This window comes from Elephantulus edwardii, unplaced genomic scaffold (assembly GCF_000299155.1).
Source record: "Elephantulus edwardii isolate Elephantulus edwardi_28Jun2011 unplaced genomic scaffold, EleEdw1.0 scaffold00194, whole genome shotgun sequence".
Lineage (NCBI taxonomy): Eukaryota > Metazoa > Chordata > Mammalia > Macroscelidea > Macroscelididae > Elephantulus > Elephantulus edwardii.
This window is the reverse complement of record NW_006399944.1, coordinates 406492-427138: the sequence shown is the minus strand read 5'-3', so window position 1 is coordinate 427138 and position 20647 is coordinate 406492. Positions and strand designations below refer to the sequence as shown.

General features: G+C 38.8%; 1 pseudogene; it reads right to left on the bottom strand.

The window, feature by feature from the left end:
* Window positions 1-17564: 17564 nt before the first annotated feature.
* Window positions 17565-19604, bottom strand: LOC102851759 (annotated as a pseudogene).
* Between the last annotated feature and the right edge of the window lie 1043 nt (window positions 19605-20647).

Here is a 20647-nt window from a genome sequence, read left to right as displayed (position 1 = left end):
TATAGAACAAAATGGGTACAAATGGAAGACTAGAAAGTCAATTAGATTTCTTAAACTTTCACCCAATAACAATAAAAAGGGAGGAAAGTATCCATGGATGGTGACTGTGAAGTCTGGACTAGATTTAAGACAGCTCTAAAAATCTATTTAATTGCTATGTTTTGAGTGCCTTCCTGTGTCAGGTAAGGAAGATAAGATAGATGAAAGATAATTGGAGAAGACTACTACAGTTATCTTTGATGTTTCCCAACAGAGCCAACTGACAAAGATTTTCCCAACTCTAGAACACACATTTTTCCCAAGTGCCCCAGATGAGATCAGCTTCTTGGAGTTATCAACTTGCTGGCAGGCACATAGGGCTTGAGGGCGGGATTTGTGGGAGCTCACGGAGGTTGATGATGGAATAAGACTGCTTGCCATCCCCTCCCCAGTCTGTGAAAAGGCAAGTATACAGCCCTGGGGAAACTACACAACACTAATATTTCCAAGTTTCAGAATAGAAATTGGAAACTTTAATGAAGCTCAGGTTTACCTTAGCTGTTCCAACATCATTCCTGTGAATAACTCCCTCATCTTTCACTCTCCCACTGATCTTCTCATCCATAGACCTCTTGGGCCCCATCTGTTTCTGAATTACCTTCTGCACTACAGCCAGTGCCAAAATCTAATGGTAACATTTTCCTCTCATGAAAAGCAAGCATCGTTCTGATCAAAAAGGAAATGCTAACAATTCTAGAGAATATTATTCAAAGACCAGAAAGAAGCATAGAGCACCAGCTTTATGGTTAAGATGAAAAATACAGGCTTACATGTTCTGCTTTGACTCAACGTTACTGTTTTTGTCAGGCGCACTCTAGTCTATGACTCATATGAACAACAAAACTAAACCTTGCTCTATCCTGTACCACCCTCATGATCTCTAATGTGTTCAAGTCCATTGTAGAGTCACTGGGTCAATCCATCTTAATGAAGGTCTTCTTATCTTTATCTGACTCTCCACCTTACCCCTTTCTACAGAATTCTGATGATCTGTGTGTTGTGCATACCATCAAGTCAGAACCAACTCATAGCTTATCCTGCAGAGAGTTTTCAAAGCAGTTAATCGCATGAGAGCAGATTGCCCATCCTTCTCCCGTGGAGCAGCTGGTGGACTTGAACAGTGTGCCTTCAGAATTGCAGCACAGCTGCTTACCACTAGGCTCCCTGAGCTCACCTTCTAATGGCCTAGTGGTAAGAAATTTCACTGTCAATCCAAACGTATGCAATTTAAATCTGCCAGCTGCTACGTGGTAGAAAAATAAGCTGTCTCCTCCCATGTAATTTACAGCCCCTGAAAACCCGCTGGAGTGTCAGCTGTGGGTCTGCTCTAACTCAGCAGTACAGAACAACAGCTACCTTTACCAGAATGTTCTATTATTTTTTCTTTTATTTTTTTTCCTTTATAATGGTTTGCTTACATAGTTCATATATATTGTTTTTCACACCAGATCTTTCCCATTTCTTTCACCCCAGCCTCCCTCCATCCATCAAATTGTGTGACTATGATTACCAACCCCTCTGATGATCCTCACTCCTCTGCTCCTATCCTTCTCCGCATTGGATACACACATTTTATTAGTTATCTTTCTATTTCTACAATAATGGTTTTATACAGTATTCGTACTTATGGGACTGAGATAGTTCACTTAGCATAATATTTTCAGTCCCTCCCCAGTTAGTAGTGATTTTCAAAATCATTGTTCCTGGATGCTGTGTAGTATTATATCCTGCAAATATACAACAATTTCTCAACACATTCTATTGTGGTTGGACATTTGCACTATTTCCATGTTTTTGCAATGGTGAACAACATTACCATGAACACTGATTGGTATGCAAATCTCCATTTGTGCCTCAGTTTTCGTTTTCTCTGGGTATATTCCTAACACGTGGGTCATATGGAATTTCTATGTTCAGCTTTTTGAGGAAACACCAAACTGTCTTCCAGAATGATTGGACCATTTTACAATCCCACCAACAATGTGTAAGAGTTCCAATCTCGTCACATCCTCTCCAACATTTATTACTTGCTGTCCTTTACCATCGTTACTGGGTAAGATGATATCTCATTGTGCTTTTAGTTTGTGTCTCTCTTAATGCCAGTGATTTATTAGAGTGTTTTTTCATGTATCTGTTGGTCATCTGAATATCTTCCTCTATGAAAATTCTTTCCATGTCTTTTGCCCATTTTGTAATTGTGTGATCAGTCTTTTTCTTGTAAAGGCCCTGCAGGATTCTGTAAACTTTTTATATGAGACCCTTGTCTGAAATGATATGCCCAATGTGTTTTCCCAGTCATTATATTTTCTTCTCAGTCTATTGGAAAATGGTGTTTGATTCACATGGAGATTTAATCTTTAGAAGGTCTCATTCATCAGTTTTATCCTCTCCTGGTTGTGTATTTTTGGCTGTCTTTGTCAGTATTTTTACACTGTGAGCTAGGCTTTCTAAGCTTGGTCTAACTTTGTCTCTTAGGATCTTTATGGGTTTTGGCTTTACCCTTAAGTCTCTGATTCACCTTGAGTTGATTTTTGTGTATGGTGAGAGGTGTGCATCCTGATTCAGCTTTCTGCAAGTTGTTATTGTTGTTGTTATGTGCCATTGAGTTGCATGTGACTCATAGTGAACCTAAGTACAACAGTCCTAAACCCTACTCTATCCTATGACAACTTTATTGTCTCTGACACACCTATCCCCATTACCCAAATGACTGAATCAATCCATCTCATCCAGGAGCTTCCTCTCTTGCATTGTCCCTTCACCTTCCCAAGCATGATGTCCTTCTCCAAGGACTGATCTCTCCTTGCAACGTGTCCAAAGTATGTCAGATGAAGCTTCAGAATCTGCCTCCAAGGAGCAGCCTGGTTTCACTCTCTCTCTAAGATGAACCTATTTGTTCTCCTAGCAGACCATAGTATATTCAATACTCTTCTCCAACACCACAACTCAAAAACATCAATTCACCTTCTATCATTCTGCAAGTTGTTGTATTGTTGTTGTTATGTGCCATCAAGTTGCTTGCAACTCATAGTGACCCTATGTACAAGAGCCCTAAACACCGTTCTATCCTGTGCCAACCTCGCCATCTCAAACACACTCATTCCCACCACTCCACTCACAGAATTGATCCATCTTATCGAGGAGCTTCCTCTCCTGAGCCGTCTTTCCCCTCTCCCAAGCATGATGTCCCTCCCCAAGAACCAGTCCTTCCTTGCAACACGCCAAAAGTATGTCAAACGAAGCTTCAGAATCCTTGACTCCAAGGAGCCTTCTGGCTTGACCCTCTCCAGGACATACCTGTTTGTTCTCCTAGCAGTCCATGGTATATTCAACACTCTTTTCCAGCACCACAGCTCAAAGGCATCAATTCTCTTTCTATCACCCCTATTCACTGTCCAACTCTCTGATGCATAGCACGTAATTGCAAAGAGCATAGCCTGGATCAGGCGCACCTTAGTCTTCAGCCTGACATTGTTGCTCTTCAGTACTCTTGAGAGGTCCCTCACAGCTGACTTTCCCAATGCAATTTGTCTCCTGATTTCCTGGCTGTGTTGACTGTGGAACCAAGTAAACTAAAACTGTTAGCTATCTCAATCTCTTCACCATACATACTGATGCTGCCAATTGGCCCAGTGGTGAGAATCTTTGTTTTCTTGATGTTGAGCTTCAATCCATATTGAAGACTGCAATCCTTGACCTTCTGCAGCAAGTGCTTCAGGTTCTCCTCAGTTTCAGCTAGCAGGGTTGTGTCATCCACATAACGCAGGTTGTTGATGATTCTTCCACCAATCCTGTTGCCACATTCCTCTTTGTACAGCCCAACATCTCAGATGATCTGTTCTGCATACAGATTGAAAAGGTATGGAGACAGAATACATCCCTGATGAACCCCCTTCTTGATTTTGAACCATGTAGTGTCTCCTTGCTCTGTTCTGAAACTGCCTCTTGGTCCAAGTATAAGTTTCACATTAGCACAATCAAATGTTCTGGGATTCCCATTCTTCTTAAAGTCAGCCACAGCTTGTTGTGATCCACACAGTCAAAAGCCTTTGCATAGTCAATGAAGCACAGATAGACGTTCTTCTGGTATTCTTTGCTTTCTGCTGAGATCCATCTGACATTAGCTATAATATCCCTAGTACCATGACCTCTTCTAAATACAGCCTGCACATCTGGCAGTTCTCTGTTGACATATTGTTCCAAACGTTTTTGGATAATTTTCACCAGAATCTTGCTTGCATGTGATATCATTATATTGTTCGATAATTTCCACACTCTGTTGGGTCACCTTTCTTTAGAATGGGAACAAATATCAATCTCTTCCAGTCAGTTGGTCAGCTGGCTGTCCTCCAGATCTCTCTGTTGAAATAAATCAGTTGGTATGCTGTCAACTCCTGGAGCCTTGTTTTTTTCCAATTCTTTCATAGCAACTTGAACTTCCTTCTCCAGCACCATTTGTTGAAGAGATTGTCATTTCCCCATTTGATAGGTTTTGTTTCCAAATCATGCTATTTGGGTTATTACTTATAACTTGCAAGTTACCTTTTCTATCACCTTGGAAAAATGCATCTAGTATCTTTATTGGGATTGTGTTAAATATGCAGATTGATTTTGGTAAGATTCTAATTTTTACTGTATTGAGTCCTCCTACTCCTATCCATGAATATGGGACATTTTTCCTTTTTTTTTTTTTTTTAGGTCTTCTATTGTAACTCATAGAAATGTTCTGTATTTTTCTTTGTAAATATCTTTTGTGTCCCTTGTTAAGTTTATTCCTAAGTATCTCAATTTGTGGTTGGCAATTATAAATGTACTGTAGAGAAATCCTACTGGATTTTGTATGTTGATCTTGTATTCTACTACTCTACTAAATGGTTTACTAGCTCTAATATTTTTATTGTTGAGTCCTTGGGGTTTCCTGTTTACGCAAACATATAATCTCCATATAACAACAGTTTGACCATCTCTTTGCCACTTTGGATGCCTTTTACTTTTGTCTCTTGTCATATTTCCCTAGGACACACTTCCAATACAATATTGTATAGATGTGGTGATGATGGCCATCCTTTGTCCCTGTTCACAAGGAAAATGCTTTTAGTCTTTCTCCATTAAGAATGCTATTAGCTCTTGGTTTTGCATTTCTCTACGTTGAAGAAATTCCCTTCTATTCCAATTTTTCTGGGTGCCTTAATCAGGAAGGGGTGTTGGACTTTGTCAAATGTCTTTTATGTATCAATTACTAAGATCATATGGTCCTTGTTACTTGCTTTGTTAATTTGGTGATTACATTGATTATTTTTCTTCTGTTGAACCACCATTGAATACCTGTTATGAATCCCACTTGATCATGATGAATTTTTTTTAATGTGCTTTTGGTGTCTGTTGGCTAGGATTTTGTGAAGGATTTTTGCATCTGTGTTCATGAGAGGTATTGGTCTGTTGTTTTCTTTTTTTATAATAATATTTTTGCCTGGTTTTGGTATTAGGGTTATGTTTGCTTCGTAGAATGACTCTGGGACTGTTCCTTCTTTTTATATTTTTTTTTAAAAAATACTTAAAATTGGCAATAGATCTTCTTTGAATGTTTGGTAGAATTTAGTTGTGAAGGCATCTGGTCAAGAACTAATTTTATGTGGAAATCTTTTTATGACCTGTTTAATTTCTTCTTTTATGACGAGTCTGTCCATGTCAATCTGGGTAAGGTATGAGTGTTGAGGAATTTGTCCATTTCCTCTGGGTTTTTTAATTTATCAGAGTATAGCTTTTCATAGTATTCTGGTATAATTGATGTAATTTAAACTAGTTCTGTTGTGATGTTACCTGTATCATTTCTTAATTGACTTACTTACATCTTCTCATTTTTCTTTTGCTAACTTTGCCAGTGGTTTGTCACTTTTATTGACACTTTTTATAAAAAACAGCTTCTTGCCAAATTGATGATTTCAATTGTTTTTTCTATTTTCTATCTCATTCATTTCACCTTCTGTCCTTACAATTTCCTTTCTAGAGGCTGTAGGATTAAATTTTTTTTTCTTTTTCTATTTGATGAAGGTGTTGAGTTAAAGCATTGATTTTTCTTCTTTCTTTCTTTTTTATATTTGTGCTTATTGCTATTAATTGCCCCTTGAGAACTGCCTTAGTCATATTCCAGAAGTTTTGGCATGTTGTATTTCCATTTTCATTTGTTTCAAGGATCTTTTTTTTATTTCCTTTTGTAATCCAATCATCTCCCAGAGAAAAGTTATTTTAGCTTCCACATGAGTAGTTTTGTAAACTTTACCCTCCTTTGGTTAATTTCTAGTATTATGGAATTTTGTCTGAGAAAATCTTTGTGTTATTTTAAAAAGTTTTAAAATTTGGTGAGGAACACTTTGTATGTTAATATGTGATTGATTCTGGAAAATGTAACATATGTACATGAGAAGAAAGTGAATTGAGTTTTATGGGTGCTGTGCCCTGAATAAAAATCCACATCAAGTTGGTTGATTGTATAAGTACATACCAAAGTTGTGTCCTCTTCATCTAATGGGTGTCCTTCCTTATCTTTTAAAGTGGCTTTCATTCTAAAATCTGTTTTATCAGCAACTAGGGTCTGCTTTTTTGTGTTTGCCATTTGCTTGGTATATTTTTTTTTCCCCAGCCTTTGATTTTTGAGTCTTTCTCTCCATCTCTTAGATGTGTCTCTTGTAGGCAACAGATTGAGAGGCTTTCAGGGTTTTTTAAATTATTTTGATATAATTGTTTCTTAATTTGGTGCATTTAGTTCATTCACAGTACCACAACCCCTTATAAACCTACCTTGAACTTCTAGCAGTTCTCTGCTGATGTGCTGTTTTTGTATAATCTTCAGCAGAATTTTTCTTAAATGTGAAATCAGTGAGATTGTTCTATAGTTTCCACACTCTGTTGGGTCACCTTTCTTTGGAATGGGAACAAATATAGATATCTTCCAGTCAGTTGGCCAAGTGGTTGTTCTCCAGATTTCTTGATACAACTTAGTGAGCACGTCCAGGGCAGCATCTGTTAGCTGAAATATGTCAATTGGTATACGATCTATTCCTGGGGCCTTATTTTTTGCCATTTCATTCAAAGCAGCCTGAACTTCTTCCTTCATCACCATAGGTTCTTGCTCATATGTTGTTTCATTAATTCTTCTGCATCTGCCAATTCCTTTCAATACAATGACTCAGTATATTCTTTCCATCTTCTTTTAATACTTCCGGGATCATTTAACATTCTGCATAAAGCATCCTTGATTATAGCAACTCGAGGTTTGAATTTGTTCTTCAGTTCCTTGAGCTTAAGAAATGCTGAGTGAGTTCAGCCCTTTTGATCTTCTGTCTCCAGCTCTTTGCACATTTGATTGTAATATTTAACTTTGTCATCCTGTGCTGCCTTTTTAAATCTTCTGTTAAGCTCTTTAGTATCTTGAGTTCTTCCTTGTGCTTTGGCTTCTCTGCGCTCCAGTGCAATATTCAGAGTTTCTTCTGACATCCATTTTGGTCTTTTCTTCCGCTTCTGTCTTTGTAATGAACATTTGCACTCTTCTTGAATGATACCCTTTATATCCTCCCACAACTCATCTGGTCTTTGCTCATTAGTGTTCAAGGCCTCAAACCTGTTCCTGAGATGATTCTGAAATTCAGGTGGGATAGACTCAAAGTTATATTTTTATTTCTGTGGATTCGGTTTAATTTTCCTCAGCTTCAGCTTGAACTTGCATATGAGCAGTTGGTGATCTGTTCCACAATCAGCTCCTGGCCTAGTTTTCACAGCTGATATTGAGCTTCTCTAGCTCTTCTTTCCACAGATGTAATCAATCTGATTCCTATGCATACCATCAGGTGAAATCCATGTGTATAACCTGCCTTTATGCCTCTTAAAAAATGTATTTGCTATGAGTAAGTCATTGGTTGTGCAAAATTCAATCATTCTATCTCCAGCTCCATTTCTGTCATTGAGTTCATGTTTTCCAACTACTGAATCTTTTTCTCTGTTCCCAACTTTTGCATTCCAGTCACCCATTGCTATCAATGCATCTTAATTGCATGTTCGATCCATCTCCGACTGCAAAAGTTGGCAGAAATCTTTTATTTCCTTTGCTTTGGCTCTGGTTGTTCGTGCATATATCTGAATGACAGTGGTATTCACTGGACTTCCTTGTATGCCTATGGATACCTTTAAACCTGTATGCAGAACAGATCATCAGGGAGGCTGGACTCTGAGGAGAAATGCAGCATCAGGATTGGTGGAAGATCTATCACCAATCTGTGTTATGCAGACGACACAACCCTGCTTGCTGAAACTGAGGAGGACCTGAAGCGCTTGCTGCAGAGGGTCAAGGACTGCAGCCTTCAATATGGATTGAGGTTCAATGTCAAGAAGACAAAGATTCTCACCACTGGACCAATTGGCAGCATCAGGATGGATGGTGAAGAGATTGAGATTGTTCACAGCTTTAATCTGCTTGGCTCCACAGTCAACACTCTTGGCACCAGCAGCCACGAAATTAAAAGACATATTGCGATGGGAATGTCTGCTGTTAGAGACCTCTCTAAAGTTCTGAAGAGCAATGGTGTCTCTCTGGAGACTAAGGTGCATCTCATACAGGCCATGGTCTGTGCTATCACTTTTTATGCATAAGAGAGTTGGACAATGACTAAGGAGATAGAAGGAGAATTGATGCCTTTGAGCTTTGGTGTTGGAGAAGAGTACTGAGGGTACCATGGACTGCTAATAAAACAAATAGACTCATCCTGGAGAGGGTTAAACCGGGCTGATGCTTGGAGGTAAGGATTCTGAGGCTTCATCTGACATACTTTGGTCATGTTGTAAGGAGAGACAGGAGAGACCGGTCCTTGGAGAAGGACATCATGCTTGGGAGGGCAGGCGCAGGAGGGGATGGCCCTCTAGGAGATGGATTGATTCAGTGATTGGAGTAATCGAAATCAATGTGTCGGAGACAATGAGATTGGCACAGGACAGAACAGAGTTTAGGGTACATAGGCTCACTATGAGTCCCAAGCGACTTGACAGCACATAACAACAACAACAACTTCATTCACATTAAGTGTGATTATTATCAGGCCAAGTTTTACTGTTGCCATTTTGCTGTTTCTTTTTTCTATTGTTTCTTGTTACTATGGTCCATCCACTTTCCTTTGGAATCACTGTGGGAAGCACTGCACTTAAAATTCCTTGTAGTTTTGGTCTTGTTTTCCACAAATTCCTTAAGTTCTTTCTTTTCTGAAAAGGATCTAATTTCTCCTTCATATTTTATGGAGACCTTTGCTGAGTACAGGATTCTTGGCTGGCAAATGTTTTCATTCATCCTTCTGTATATCCCATCCCACTGTCTTGTAGCTCACATGGTTTCTACTGACAAATCAGAACTTTGTCTAATTGTTTTCCCTTTATAGGTAACTGTTCTACTCATACTACTTCTAGTATTTTATCCTTATCTTTTAATTTTGAGAATTTGACTATGTCTTGGTGTTTTTATTTTTTCATGTAGTCTATTTGCTGTTCACTGTGCTTCTTGAATGTGAATTTCCCCATTCTTCATAATTCTATGTTTTGTTCTAGTACTTGTTCCACAGTTTTCTCAGTGACTTCCCTGTCATACCCGTGATTTGGCATTAAAATCATATATATGTTGTTCCTTTTGATGTCATCCCATATGATTCTGATATTTTCTTCATTTTCTTTACATCTCATCTCTGATTTTTCTTCCAGTATGTTTCCAGTGAGGCTATTGTCTTTCAGCTCTTTGATGCTCTGTTCCATCTCTTCAGTTCTATTTTTTTGTCCAACCAGCATGTTGGACACTTCTGCCATCTCAGTCTTAATTTTCTGGATTGCATTTTCATGTCTTCTGTTATTTCCAGTATAGTGTTGGCTGTATCCTCTCTGTCTGATGATATTTTTAAGTTCTTATACCTCTTTATCTATACTTTCAATTCTTTCTTCCATCTTTTGCATTTTCTTCTGTAGTTGTCCAAGTTGCTCCTCATCAATATATTTATTGTAGATCATTATCTCTTGGGTATTGGCTCTCTTTATGGCTTTCATTGTTTCTTTCATCATTTGCATCTTCTTCTGTAGGTGTTCGAATAACTCTACATTGACATATTTTTTCTGGTTCTCACTATTCATTGGATATGCTTCTTTAGGAGAACGGTTAGTTTGTGGTTTGGGTGGGGTTTTGTTCATAATTATTGAGACAGACTGCTGCTTTCTTGACATTCTAAGAGTCTTTTCTTACTAGATATTAGGCTGTTTTGACTATATAACGTCTCAGGATATGGTAATGTTTTGTAAAGGAACTGTTTATTGGTGCTCCCTTCTTGCCTGGAGGCCCAAAATGGGACGACTGTTTACCTCCATAAACCACAGCCTTATCCTCACCGGTTCCACTTGTGCTTAAGAAGTCCCAAGCTTTCCTCATGATGTAGATAGACCACAGTATTCAAGGCCAAAATACCTGAATGTTTTATGTATTATTTTTTTAATGTTTTCATTAATGATTTTCTTAATGCAACATATATTTTTGTTTTGTTTTAATTTTTTTATTAATTTCAATGAACATTTACAGAGATTTCGGATTTCCATTCATCCATTGCTGTACTTTTCTCCCCGCCCACCCCATCCCCACCCCCAGTTCACTCTCCTCCTTGAAAAGCAAAAGAAAAACTCCTTCATTGGTATACATATATATGTTTTGAATGCTCTATTTTTAAAGTATAGTTTGTCCAAAATTGTTAATCGTATCTACATTGAGCTTCATTATACCTGCACCTTAAGTTTACTCTCTGTCATTATTTGCCTGGTTTTAGATGTATGAATTTCAATTTTGAAATTTAAAATTTGCAGAAAAGATCTGCATTATATTTCAGTTCTAAAATTTTTGTAATTCTTCCATCATTTCCTAAACTATAATTTTGGGGAAATATGGCCTGTTAGTGTATTCTTCAAAATGAAAAGTGTGAGTATGCGAATAATTTTGGAAGACCTTGCAAATGTTTTCCTATCTCTATTCTATCACAAAGGAAAATGAAACCTCTTTAGCTATATTTCATTCATCATTTTCTAAATTTGTAGTGCCTCAGGAACTTTGCTTTAATCAATTTACAAAACATAGTTTGAGAAATATTGTTCAGTGTGTTAGAAAAATATTATTTTCCATCATAATTCTCCATACAGTGATTTTTTAAAAATATTCAAAGAAATGGAGACTTCCAAGTTATATGTAAATAAATGGGGAAATATCTAGCATTTCAAGACCCAAAGTCAATGCTAACCTAACTCCTGATGAAGTTGTTATTGTTAAGAGTCATTAAGGTGACTACTGCTCATAGAGACCCTATGAGCATGCTACAAATCTGAACTGTACCCTATACTCCACCATCATCACAATTTCTGTCATGTTCAAGCCAATTATTAAAGTCACTGCATCAGTCTATCTCACTGGGTGTCTTTTTTCCCTTCACTGACTCACTATACCTTTTCCAGCATGATGTCCTTTTTCAAGGACTGGCCCTACCTAACATGTCCAAGAGTTACATCACCCTTGCCTCCAAGGAACACTTTGGTTGTACTTCTCCAAGACATATTTGTTTGTTCTTTTGGCAAGTCATAGTGTATTCAACTTTTTTTTGCAACACCATAATTCAAAAGCATCAATCCTTCCTTCTTCCTTATTCATTGTTCAACTTTCAGATGCATATGAAGCAGATGAAAATACTATGGCTTGAGTCAGGACTACCTGATTTAAATTGTCTTTAAACTGACATCCTTGCTCTTTAGTAGTTTGGAGGGTCCTTGACAGCATATTTTCACAAAGCAATATGTCTTTTGATTTCTTGACAGCCACAGAAGTTGATTATGGATCCAAGCAAAATGAACTTGTCAACAACTTAAATCTTTTCTCCTTCTGTCATTTTGTTGTCTACTGGTCCAGTGGTGAAATATCTAATACTGATCAGGTATTAAATTATTAATACAGATCACACTCTTGAAACTTGAAAGATTAGCTGAGAAGAAAGGACACATCTCCAATAGATAATCTTGCCCTTCTTCAGACCGGCTGGAGTCAAATATAAATGGATTAGGCTTTCTTAATGCAGGAAGGCTTTAACAGGTCCCTGCTACCTTATCATAAATATTTTAGATTATAGAAGCTTTCCAAAAATCACTAACTTTTACTTGTAGAATTTGCTTTCCTCAGTTTATTTGTATATAACTATATTGCCAATTCTTGGTTCTATCTATTGTTGCTGTGTTGTTGTTGTTGTATGCCATCAAGTTGCTTGAAATTCATAGCTCCCCTATGTACAACAGCTCTGAACCCTGGTCTATCCTGTGCCAATCTTATTGTCTCTGACACACCTACCCCATTACCCTAGTCACTGAATCAATCCATCTTATCAAGGATTTTATTCTCTTGCTCTGTCCCTCCATCCACCCAAGCATGATGTCCCTCTCCAAGGACTGGTTCATCCTTGCAACATGCCCAAATTAAGTCAGATACATCTTAAATTCTACTGATTATGGAAGCACTAGGTTTGTTCTCAAATTTTTTTTTCTTTATCAATGAGGTAACTTCTGTGTTCTACATTTTATTTACATATTTTTTTCTATGTTCTGAGTTTCTCTATCCAGAAGTTTGCAAGAGGCATGAAGGGAAAAGAAAAATACAATGTATTTGTTTTAATTCACTCAAATCACTCACTACCATTGAATCAGAATTGACTCATCACTGGTCCTTAATTGGGTTTCTGAGATTATAAACCACACAGAAATGTTGCCCATCTTTCTCCTATAAAACTGTTGGTAGATTCAATCAAATCTTTTTGGAGTTAACAAAGCAGCACACTATAGACTAGGCCTCCAGAGCTCCTCATGTTTTTTCCTGGCACATAAATATACTACTTCTTAACTGCATTCAATTGAGAGTATTTGGATGAGACTTTTTGATGGAATGTTTGTGCTGCAAAGCCTCAATAATCATCAAAAAGAGAAGAGAATTCCAAGTAGGTTTCTAAAAGCATAAAAAGAGTATCATCTACTACAGGGAAAATGTTAAACTGTCCTTGTCTCTTTTCTTTAGATACCTTTCCCCCATTTATTTTAGTTTCCTATTTATATATAGTCAATTACTACAAATTTGGTTGCTTTAGATTATATAAATTTATTCTCTCACATTTTCTGTAGGTCTCGAAATCAGGTATAGCAAGACAAAATTCTCTGGCCAGAGTCTCTCCTAAATGAAATAAAGGTGTCATCTAGTACTATAGTTCTCATTGAGCGCTCAGGAACCATTTCCATATTTACTGGTATTTGGCAGAATTACTTTCCTTGTGGTTGGAGAACTACCAGCAAGGTAAGTTCTCAGCTCTTAAAGATTTTCTGAGGGAGCTCTGGTGGCCTAGTGGCAAGAAGCTGCACTGGAATCCCAGAGGCGCATGGTTCGAATCCACCAGATGCTCTGTTGGAGAAGGAGGCGCAATCTCCTCCTGTACCTGTCAGATCCGATTTGACGGTACATACACACACAAATAATAAACTAAAATAAACTTTAAAAGGAAAAAAGGATTTTCTGAAGTTCCTTACCATAGACAGTTCACCATATCGATGTTTGTTTTCCCCATGCCAGTCCAAGTACACCTCTCTGCATTCTATCCTACAACTAGACACGGAAATCATTCTCCTTTTTTAAGAGTTCATGTTATCAAGTCAGGCCAACACAGAAAAATCACCTTGGGGAGGGACTTCATGCTTGGGAGGGTTGAGGGACAACGCAGGAGGGGAAGACCCTCTATGAGATGGATTGATTCGGTGACTGGGGTAATAGGGATGGGTGTGTCAGAGGCGGTGCGGTTGGCGCAGGATAGAGCAGGGTTTAGGGCTGTTGTGCATAGGGTCGCTATGAGTCGGAAACGACTCGACTCAACGGTACATAACAACAACAACAATCAAAAAATAATCTGTAGTCACCAGCTCTAACCATATTCAAAGAAAGAAGATTAAAAAGGCTGATGATCATCAGGAATCGTCATAGAACTCTGCAAACAACTCCATTCAAATGTCTCTTTTTACTTCACAGCTCCTTATTTAGAACAGAGTGTAAATGACATCACACACCATAACTTTAGCAGCAGAGAAGTGTTCAAAATCTTTCTAAAACCTAACACATTTCAGCTGTTCAAACTTACCTGGAAAATCCATCATTAAGCCTGAGCTCCCTTTGCTGGTTTTTATCCAAACCATAATTTTGTAGAGGAATAGATTCTGTCACTGTCAGTTTAAACAATTCAACAAAAAAAAAGGAGGAATTAGAAGAAGAATGATACCTTTAAGACCTTTTTTCAGTTCAAAAAACGTGAGTTGTAACTTTTGCATAAATTTAAATACAAAAGGGATAGGAAATCATCTTGAGACTAGAAATATCTGGAGAAATAGAAAAAGAAGAATCGAGAATGGCAGGACCCTTATCCATTGCTTGAGAGAATGCAAACTCATACAATACTGTAAAAAAAGGTGTGGAAAATCCCCAGAAAACTAAAAATAGAGCTATTGTAGGAATAAAAAAAATCTTCTCCTGGATATATACAGAAAAGTCTTAAAAACAGAGACTCATAGACTTGTGTACAATTCTCATTGCGGCACTATTCACAAAGACAAGAGGCAGAAAAAATCTAAATGTCGACAAACAGATGAATGGATAAACAAAATGTCCTGTTGTTATGTTGTTGGCTGCCATTGAATCAAATTCAATTCATAATCACCCTACGTATAAAAGAAGGAAACACTTCTGGGCCTGCATGTACCACATTTTCTAAATAATTAGATAAATTCCAATGCTTCAGTAAATCTCATTGAGGAGTTTCCTCTTTTTTACTGACCCTCCATTTTACCAAGCATGCACAATGTCTTTCTTCAGAAACTGGTCCCTCTTGATAGCATTCTCAAAGTATAGAAGGGAAATTTCATCTTCCTTTCTTCTAAACAGCATACTGGCTATACTTTGTCCAAGAAAGATTTGTTCATCCTTCCAGAATGTCATGGTATATTTAGTATTCTTCACCAACACAATTCAAACGCATTAATTTTTCTTTATTCTATCTTTTTTCATTTCCAATTTTCACATGCATACAAGGCAATTGAAAATATCATGACTTAGATCAGACCCAGTCTAGCCTTCAATGTGACACCCTTGCTCTTACACACTAAAAATTTCCTTAGCAGCAAATTTTCCCAATTATACAGCATTTGATTTTTCCCCCCTTGTTATAAACTGTCTAATTAGACTCAACTGGGTTGCCCCTCCTTCTCCAGCAGAACATCTGGTGGATTGGAACTGTGCACCTTCGGGATTGCAGTGCAACTTCTTATCACTAGACCACCGGAACTCCCTAGCATTTGGTTTCTTTACTATGGCTTCCATGGGCATTGATTGTGGATACAAAAAGTGAGATCCTTGACAACTTTAATGTTTTCTCCATTTATCATGATGTTTTTTCTTGATCCAGCTATAAGAATGTTATTTTTTCTGTTTTTTTAAATTGTGACTCGAGTGAAAGTTTGCAAATTGGTTTAATTCATTCAACCATTCATACATATTTTTTCTTTCTAACATTAATGGCACTTTCCCAGCTTCATCCCTGATGTTTTAGGACTGTTGGTTTCTAGATTTTGAGGTATAATACATATGGAAGGATTTAAGCTTAATCAGTAAGTGTTTCAAGTCCTTTTATTTTTAGCAAACAAGTTTGTGTCATCTTCATATCACAGATTTTTATTAAGTCATTTCTCCCATTCTAATGTTGAGTTCTTCTTCTTACAGTCCTTCTTCATGGATTATCTGCTCAGCATACAAACTCAATAGGCATATAGAAAGAATACAACCCTGAAAGATATAGTTCCTAGTACTAAACCACAGCATCGCCTTGTTTTCAAACCACTGATTTTTAGTCTATGTGCAGGTTCCACATGAGTACAGTTAAAAGTTCTGGAACAAAAAATAAAATAAAATAAAATAATTTAAAAAAGTTCTAGAACCCCCATTCTATGCATATTATATTCATAATTTGTCATGATCTAAACATTCAATGACTTTATATAGGCAATTTTTATTAACTAATTTTATTAACAATTTGACATCTTTTGAGAATTCTCTGCTTTCAGCCAAGATTCATCTGGTTTCAGCTGTGATAACCTTCATTCCTTGTTATCAATGGTATGCTTCATTCCACATCCTCTTCAGAATTCAGCTTGAATTTCTGGCAGTTCCCTGTTGATGTATTTCTCTCACCGTATTTTAATTACCTTCAGGGGGAAAAAAATGCATGTTATGTTAAGTATATAGTTCTATAATTTTAGCTTTCTGTTAATCACCTTTGTTTGAAATGGACACAAATATGGATCTCTTCTAATCACTTTTCTAATAGCATAGTGTGAACATGCATTTCTGAATTCAAACCAGAAAGTCAAACTGGAATCCAGCCTTTGCTCAGCAGAAGAAAGGCAGTCTCCTCTCCTTAATATTAACACCCTTGCAAACTGATGGAGAGTCTCTATGGAACAGATTCAATTCAGTGACATTGAGGTGAGTTGCGAGTAACTTGGTCAGAAAGCTATCTTTTAAATTTCCTGGCATAACAAGTGATCACATCCAGCACTGCATTTACTGAAAAACATCTCCATTAATATCCAATCAATTACTAGAGATATGTTTGTGTGGATTTTTCTCCACTTTATTTTTATTTTATATTGATTTGCATGCAAAATTCATTTACTCTGTTTATCATCCATGTACACTGAGTTTCAAACATTCCTACATTCACCTTGTATTTCCGACAATCACTCATGTGCATTAGATTTTATAAAATGAATCACTATTGATCTATGCCCGGTAATCTTCTATATTTTCAGATTTTCATTGTGTTCTTCTAATTCCTTCACCCATCCACCTCCACTCACCAAACTCTGTTATCCTAGTGATTTCCTCTCCACCTTGTCCTTTGCCAAATACCTCCTTTCCTTCCCCTTTTCGACTTTTATCTACATCTAACTAGTTATCCTTTTATTTTTACAATAATGATCTTATGTAGTATTTGTCTTTATGAGATGAGATTGAATTAGCTCACTCAACATAATGCTTTAGATTCTATATTCATAGTAGCATTATTCACAAGAGCAGAAAATAGAAACCACTCAAATGTCTATCAACAAGCAAATGGATTAAGAAATTAGGGAACATTGACACAGTGGAATACTATGCAACAAAAGGAGAAACAATTTTGTAAAATACTACACAGCACAGAGTTTTGTTCTAAGCCAATCCCTATAGTGCAGTATGGACTTCTTCTTCTTTTTTTTTTTTTTTTGTCAGGGGACATTTAATAGGCTGATAACACAAAACCTGTCTTTGAAGGCTCTCAAGAGCCACCCGGGGGGCCACAGCAGAGTGGAGGTGCAGGCATCAAGGTGAGACCCTGTGGAAACATTGGCCTACTGAGGACTGGTCAGAGATGGCTGAAGAAGCCCTGAGGGTGGTTATATTTAAATAACTTCATCCTACTTGGACCCCTGAAAAGCCACAGGCACATCTTCACTTGGGGAAACTCCTTGGGCCCCTCCACACTGTCGTCGTGGCTCTCGGTCTCCAGGTAGACGTCCAGTAGCACGCACAGCCACTGCAGCTGGTTGGTCAAGAGCTGGTGGCTGGTCAAGGCCCCTTGTAGCACAAGTTGACCTCACTCTCGATGGCCCGAATGTTGTCATCGTTGCTGTTGGTCTTCTCCCCCTTCCAGTTCAGACAGAGCTGGAAAATGGGTGGGATAGAGGAATAGCCGGGATTCAGCACCACAGCGGCCTGGAGCTTGGCTGTGCCCCTTTCGATGAGTGCCATGTAGTAGAGACTGGTGTCCTCTGCCAGGCCCGCCTCCACGATCTCTCTGGTGAAATGCAGCTCCATGTAATCTTCAGGGGCCATCGTTACCCACTTCACCAGGCGAGAGACCATCTTGGCAGGGAAGAGGTTGTGACAGTCACTCGTAACAGGCACGATGCCATGTTCCAGGGATGCAAATTGCTTATGGAGGGCCAGGCGAGACTGCACCCAGGTCTTCAGCAGCTTCATGGTGGTCTCCATGTGACTGGCGCTCAGCGAGTGGTCTGCAGTCACCGTGTGCTGTGGTTGTTCTTTGGGAAGGTGGAGGCCTCCCAGCTTCTGCAGCCACAGATATGGGTGGCCCAGGTCAAGGACATAGTCTCTCAAAGTCAGGATGCCAACTTTATCAAATTGGTATTGATTGGCTGGATTCAGTGTTTTCTTTCCATGGTCCCCAGGATACAAGCAGCTCAGGACTGAGTCAGGTGACAGCAAGTCACCTGTGCTGATGGGGGTGATGAGTTCTGTGGCCGCCGTCACTCTGGCTTTTACAGTCATGATGTTGAGGTTCAGGAGGTAGTAGAAGGTCAGGTGAAACACACTCTCATCTCTGCACTTGAGATCCAGCATGACCGACAGAGGGTGACTCTTCAGCATCTCCTTGCATTTGTCATCCAGCTGAACTCCCAGCGTGGGTCACCGGCGTTTCGTGGTCTGCTCTTCTTCCACATCCGAGTCGCTCTCATCATCTTAGGAGTCCTCAGGAGACTTGAATAGGGCCTTGGCTTTCATCCACACTGTCTTCAACCGCTACAGACAACATCTTATCACAGGCCTGGCCATACGCAGTGGCCTGAACAAAGAGAACATAGAGAGGAGGGGGCAGGTGTCTGGCTGTCTCATATTGTTTGTGGGCCTGGTCGAACGGCATGAACAGGTACTCCTGTACTGGTAGAGATGCCTGCATGATGCTGTTGAGGAGGGGCTGGAGGCTGCTCAGGTACTCCTTCACCTCGATCTCCTTGAGGATCTTCTCCTTGTTGGACAGACTCTCTCTGTACTTCTCCGCCAGCCTGTTCCGCTGCTCCAGTTCCCAGTCCAAGTGTGCAAGGGTTTGCTGGTGAGGGTCTCCCATGGTAACTTCGGCCTTGCTGATATCTGGCGGGGCCTCCTGATAAAACTCCTCTAAACTCACCAGATCGATTTCTTCGTGCTTTGACTTAAACTCCAGGCATTTGGTGATTTCTTTCTGAAGGTGCATCACCTCATATAACAGGTTCTGCAGCTGCAGGTGATAGGCGTCTACTTTCTGCTTGGCCTCATGGGTCTGATCTCGTCCTTTCTTCAACCTGATGTGAGCTAACTGATTGAGCTTCTTGAGGGTCATGAAACGCACACAGCTCTGGATCCGCCATTCTTCGATCTCAACAGCTGTATCCTTGCCACCTCTGCTCTTCAGGTCCTGGATCTCAGCCATGAGCTTCTGGAGCTCCTGGCATGTGTACATGTACAGTTCATAGTCTCTACTAGGGTCTCGAAGGTCCACTTCTGCTTCCTCGCTGTAGTATTTACCTTCCTGCTCGGTGTCAGCTCGAGGCCGTTTAGTCTCAGTGGGGGCTCCATCACTTCGGATTACTTTAGGCTTCCGTTTTTTGCTTGATTCAGAAGACATGGTGACTCATCGAGGTCAGGCAGAAACAGTCAAGACCTCACAGCGTCGCGAATCTGTCCCGGAAAATAGTATGGACTTCTTGAAGTATTATTGATTCATGATCATGCTCTTTCTCTTAAAATAGTTGCTCATTGATCAATAATTTTAGTATCATAACTCTGTATTTATTCTATCTGCTTTCTTTTTAAAAAAATTTACAGAGATTTTGGATTTGCATTCATTCATTTTGCACTTTTCTACCTGCCCACCCCTCCCCCCTCAAGTTTCCAGCTTCTATTTTATGCTTCCTATTTCACTCAATATTTTGTCTTTATTTAGAGCTTTTCACTATTACAATTTGGGATTGAATATTTTCTTCCATTTTTTCAGGTTGAAAAATGCTGAGATTATCAGACACTTTTGGTTTTCTAAGTCCAGCTCTTTACACATTTCATTATAATGCTTTGCTTTATCTCCTCAAGTTGTACTTTGAAATCTTTTTTTTAATTTATTATTCATTTCAATGAACATTTACAGAGACTTTGGATTTTCATTAATTCATTGTTGCACTTTTCTCCCTTCCCTCCCCTCCCCCCGCTACTACCCTCTTGGAAAAGTAAAAGAAAAATTCTTTCATTGTTTTACAAACCCTCCCCCAGATCCACTCCTCTATACAGCCTTCGCTCTGGACTCCTTTCATGACAAAAATACCTAATCACATATCCTTTTAAACAGTTTTTTCCCTCTTCTGTTTCAATGCAGTATACATTATTGAACCCATCTTTCTCAGTCTCCCCCTCAACCGCAATGTCAGTCCTGTTTTACAACAGTGGCACCATGCAGTATTTGTCCTTTTGTGACTGAGATACTTCACTCAGGATAATGTCCACCAGGGTCACCCATTTTGAATAATATTGCATGAGTTCCTTGTTTTTCAATGCAGCATAGTATTCCATTGTGTGAATATACCACAGCTTTTCTATCCATTCATTTGTTGATGGTCACTTAGGTTGTTTCCAACTCTTTGCTATTGTGAACAAAGCTGCAATAAATATGGGTGTGAA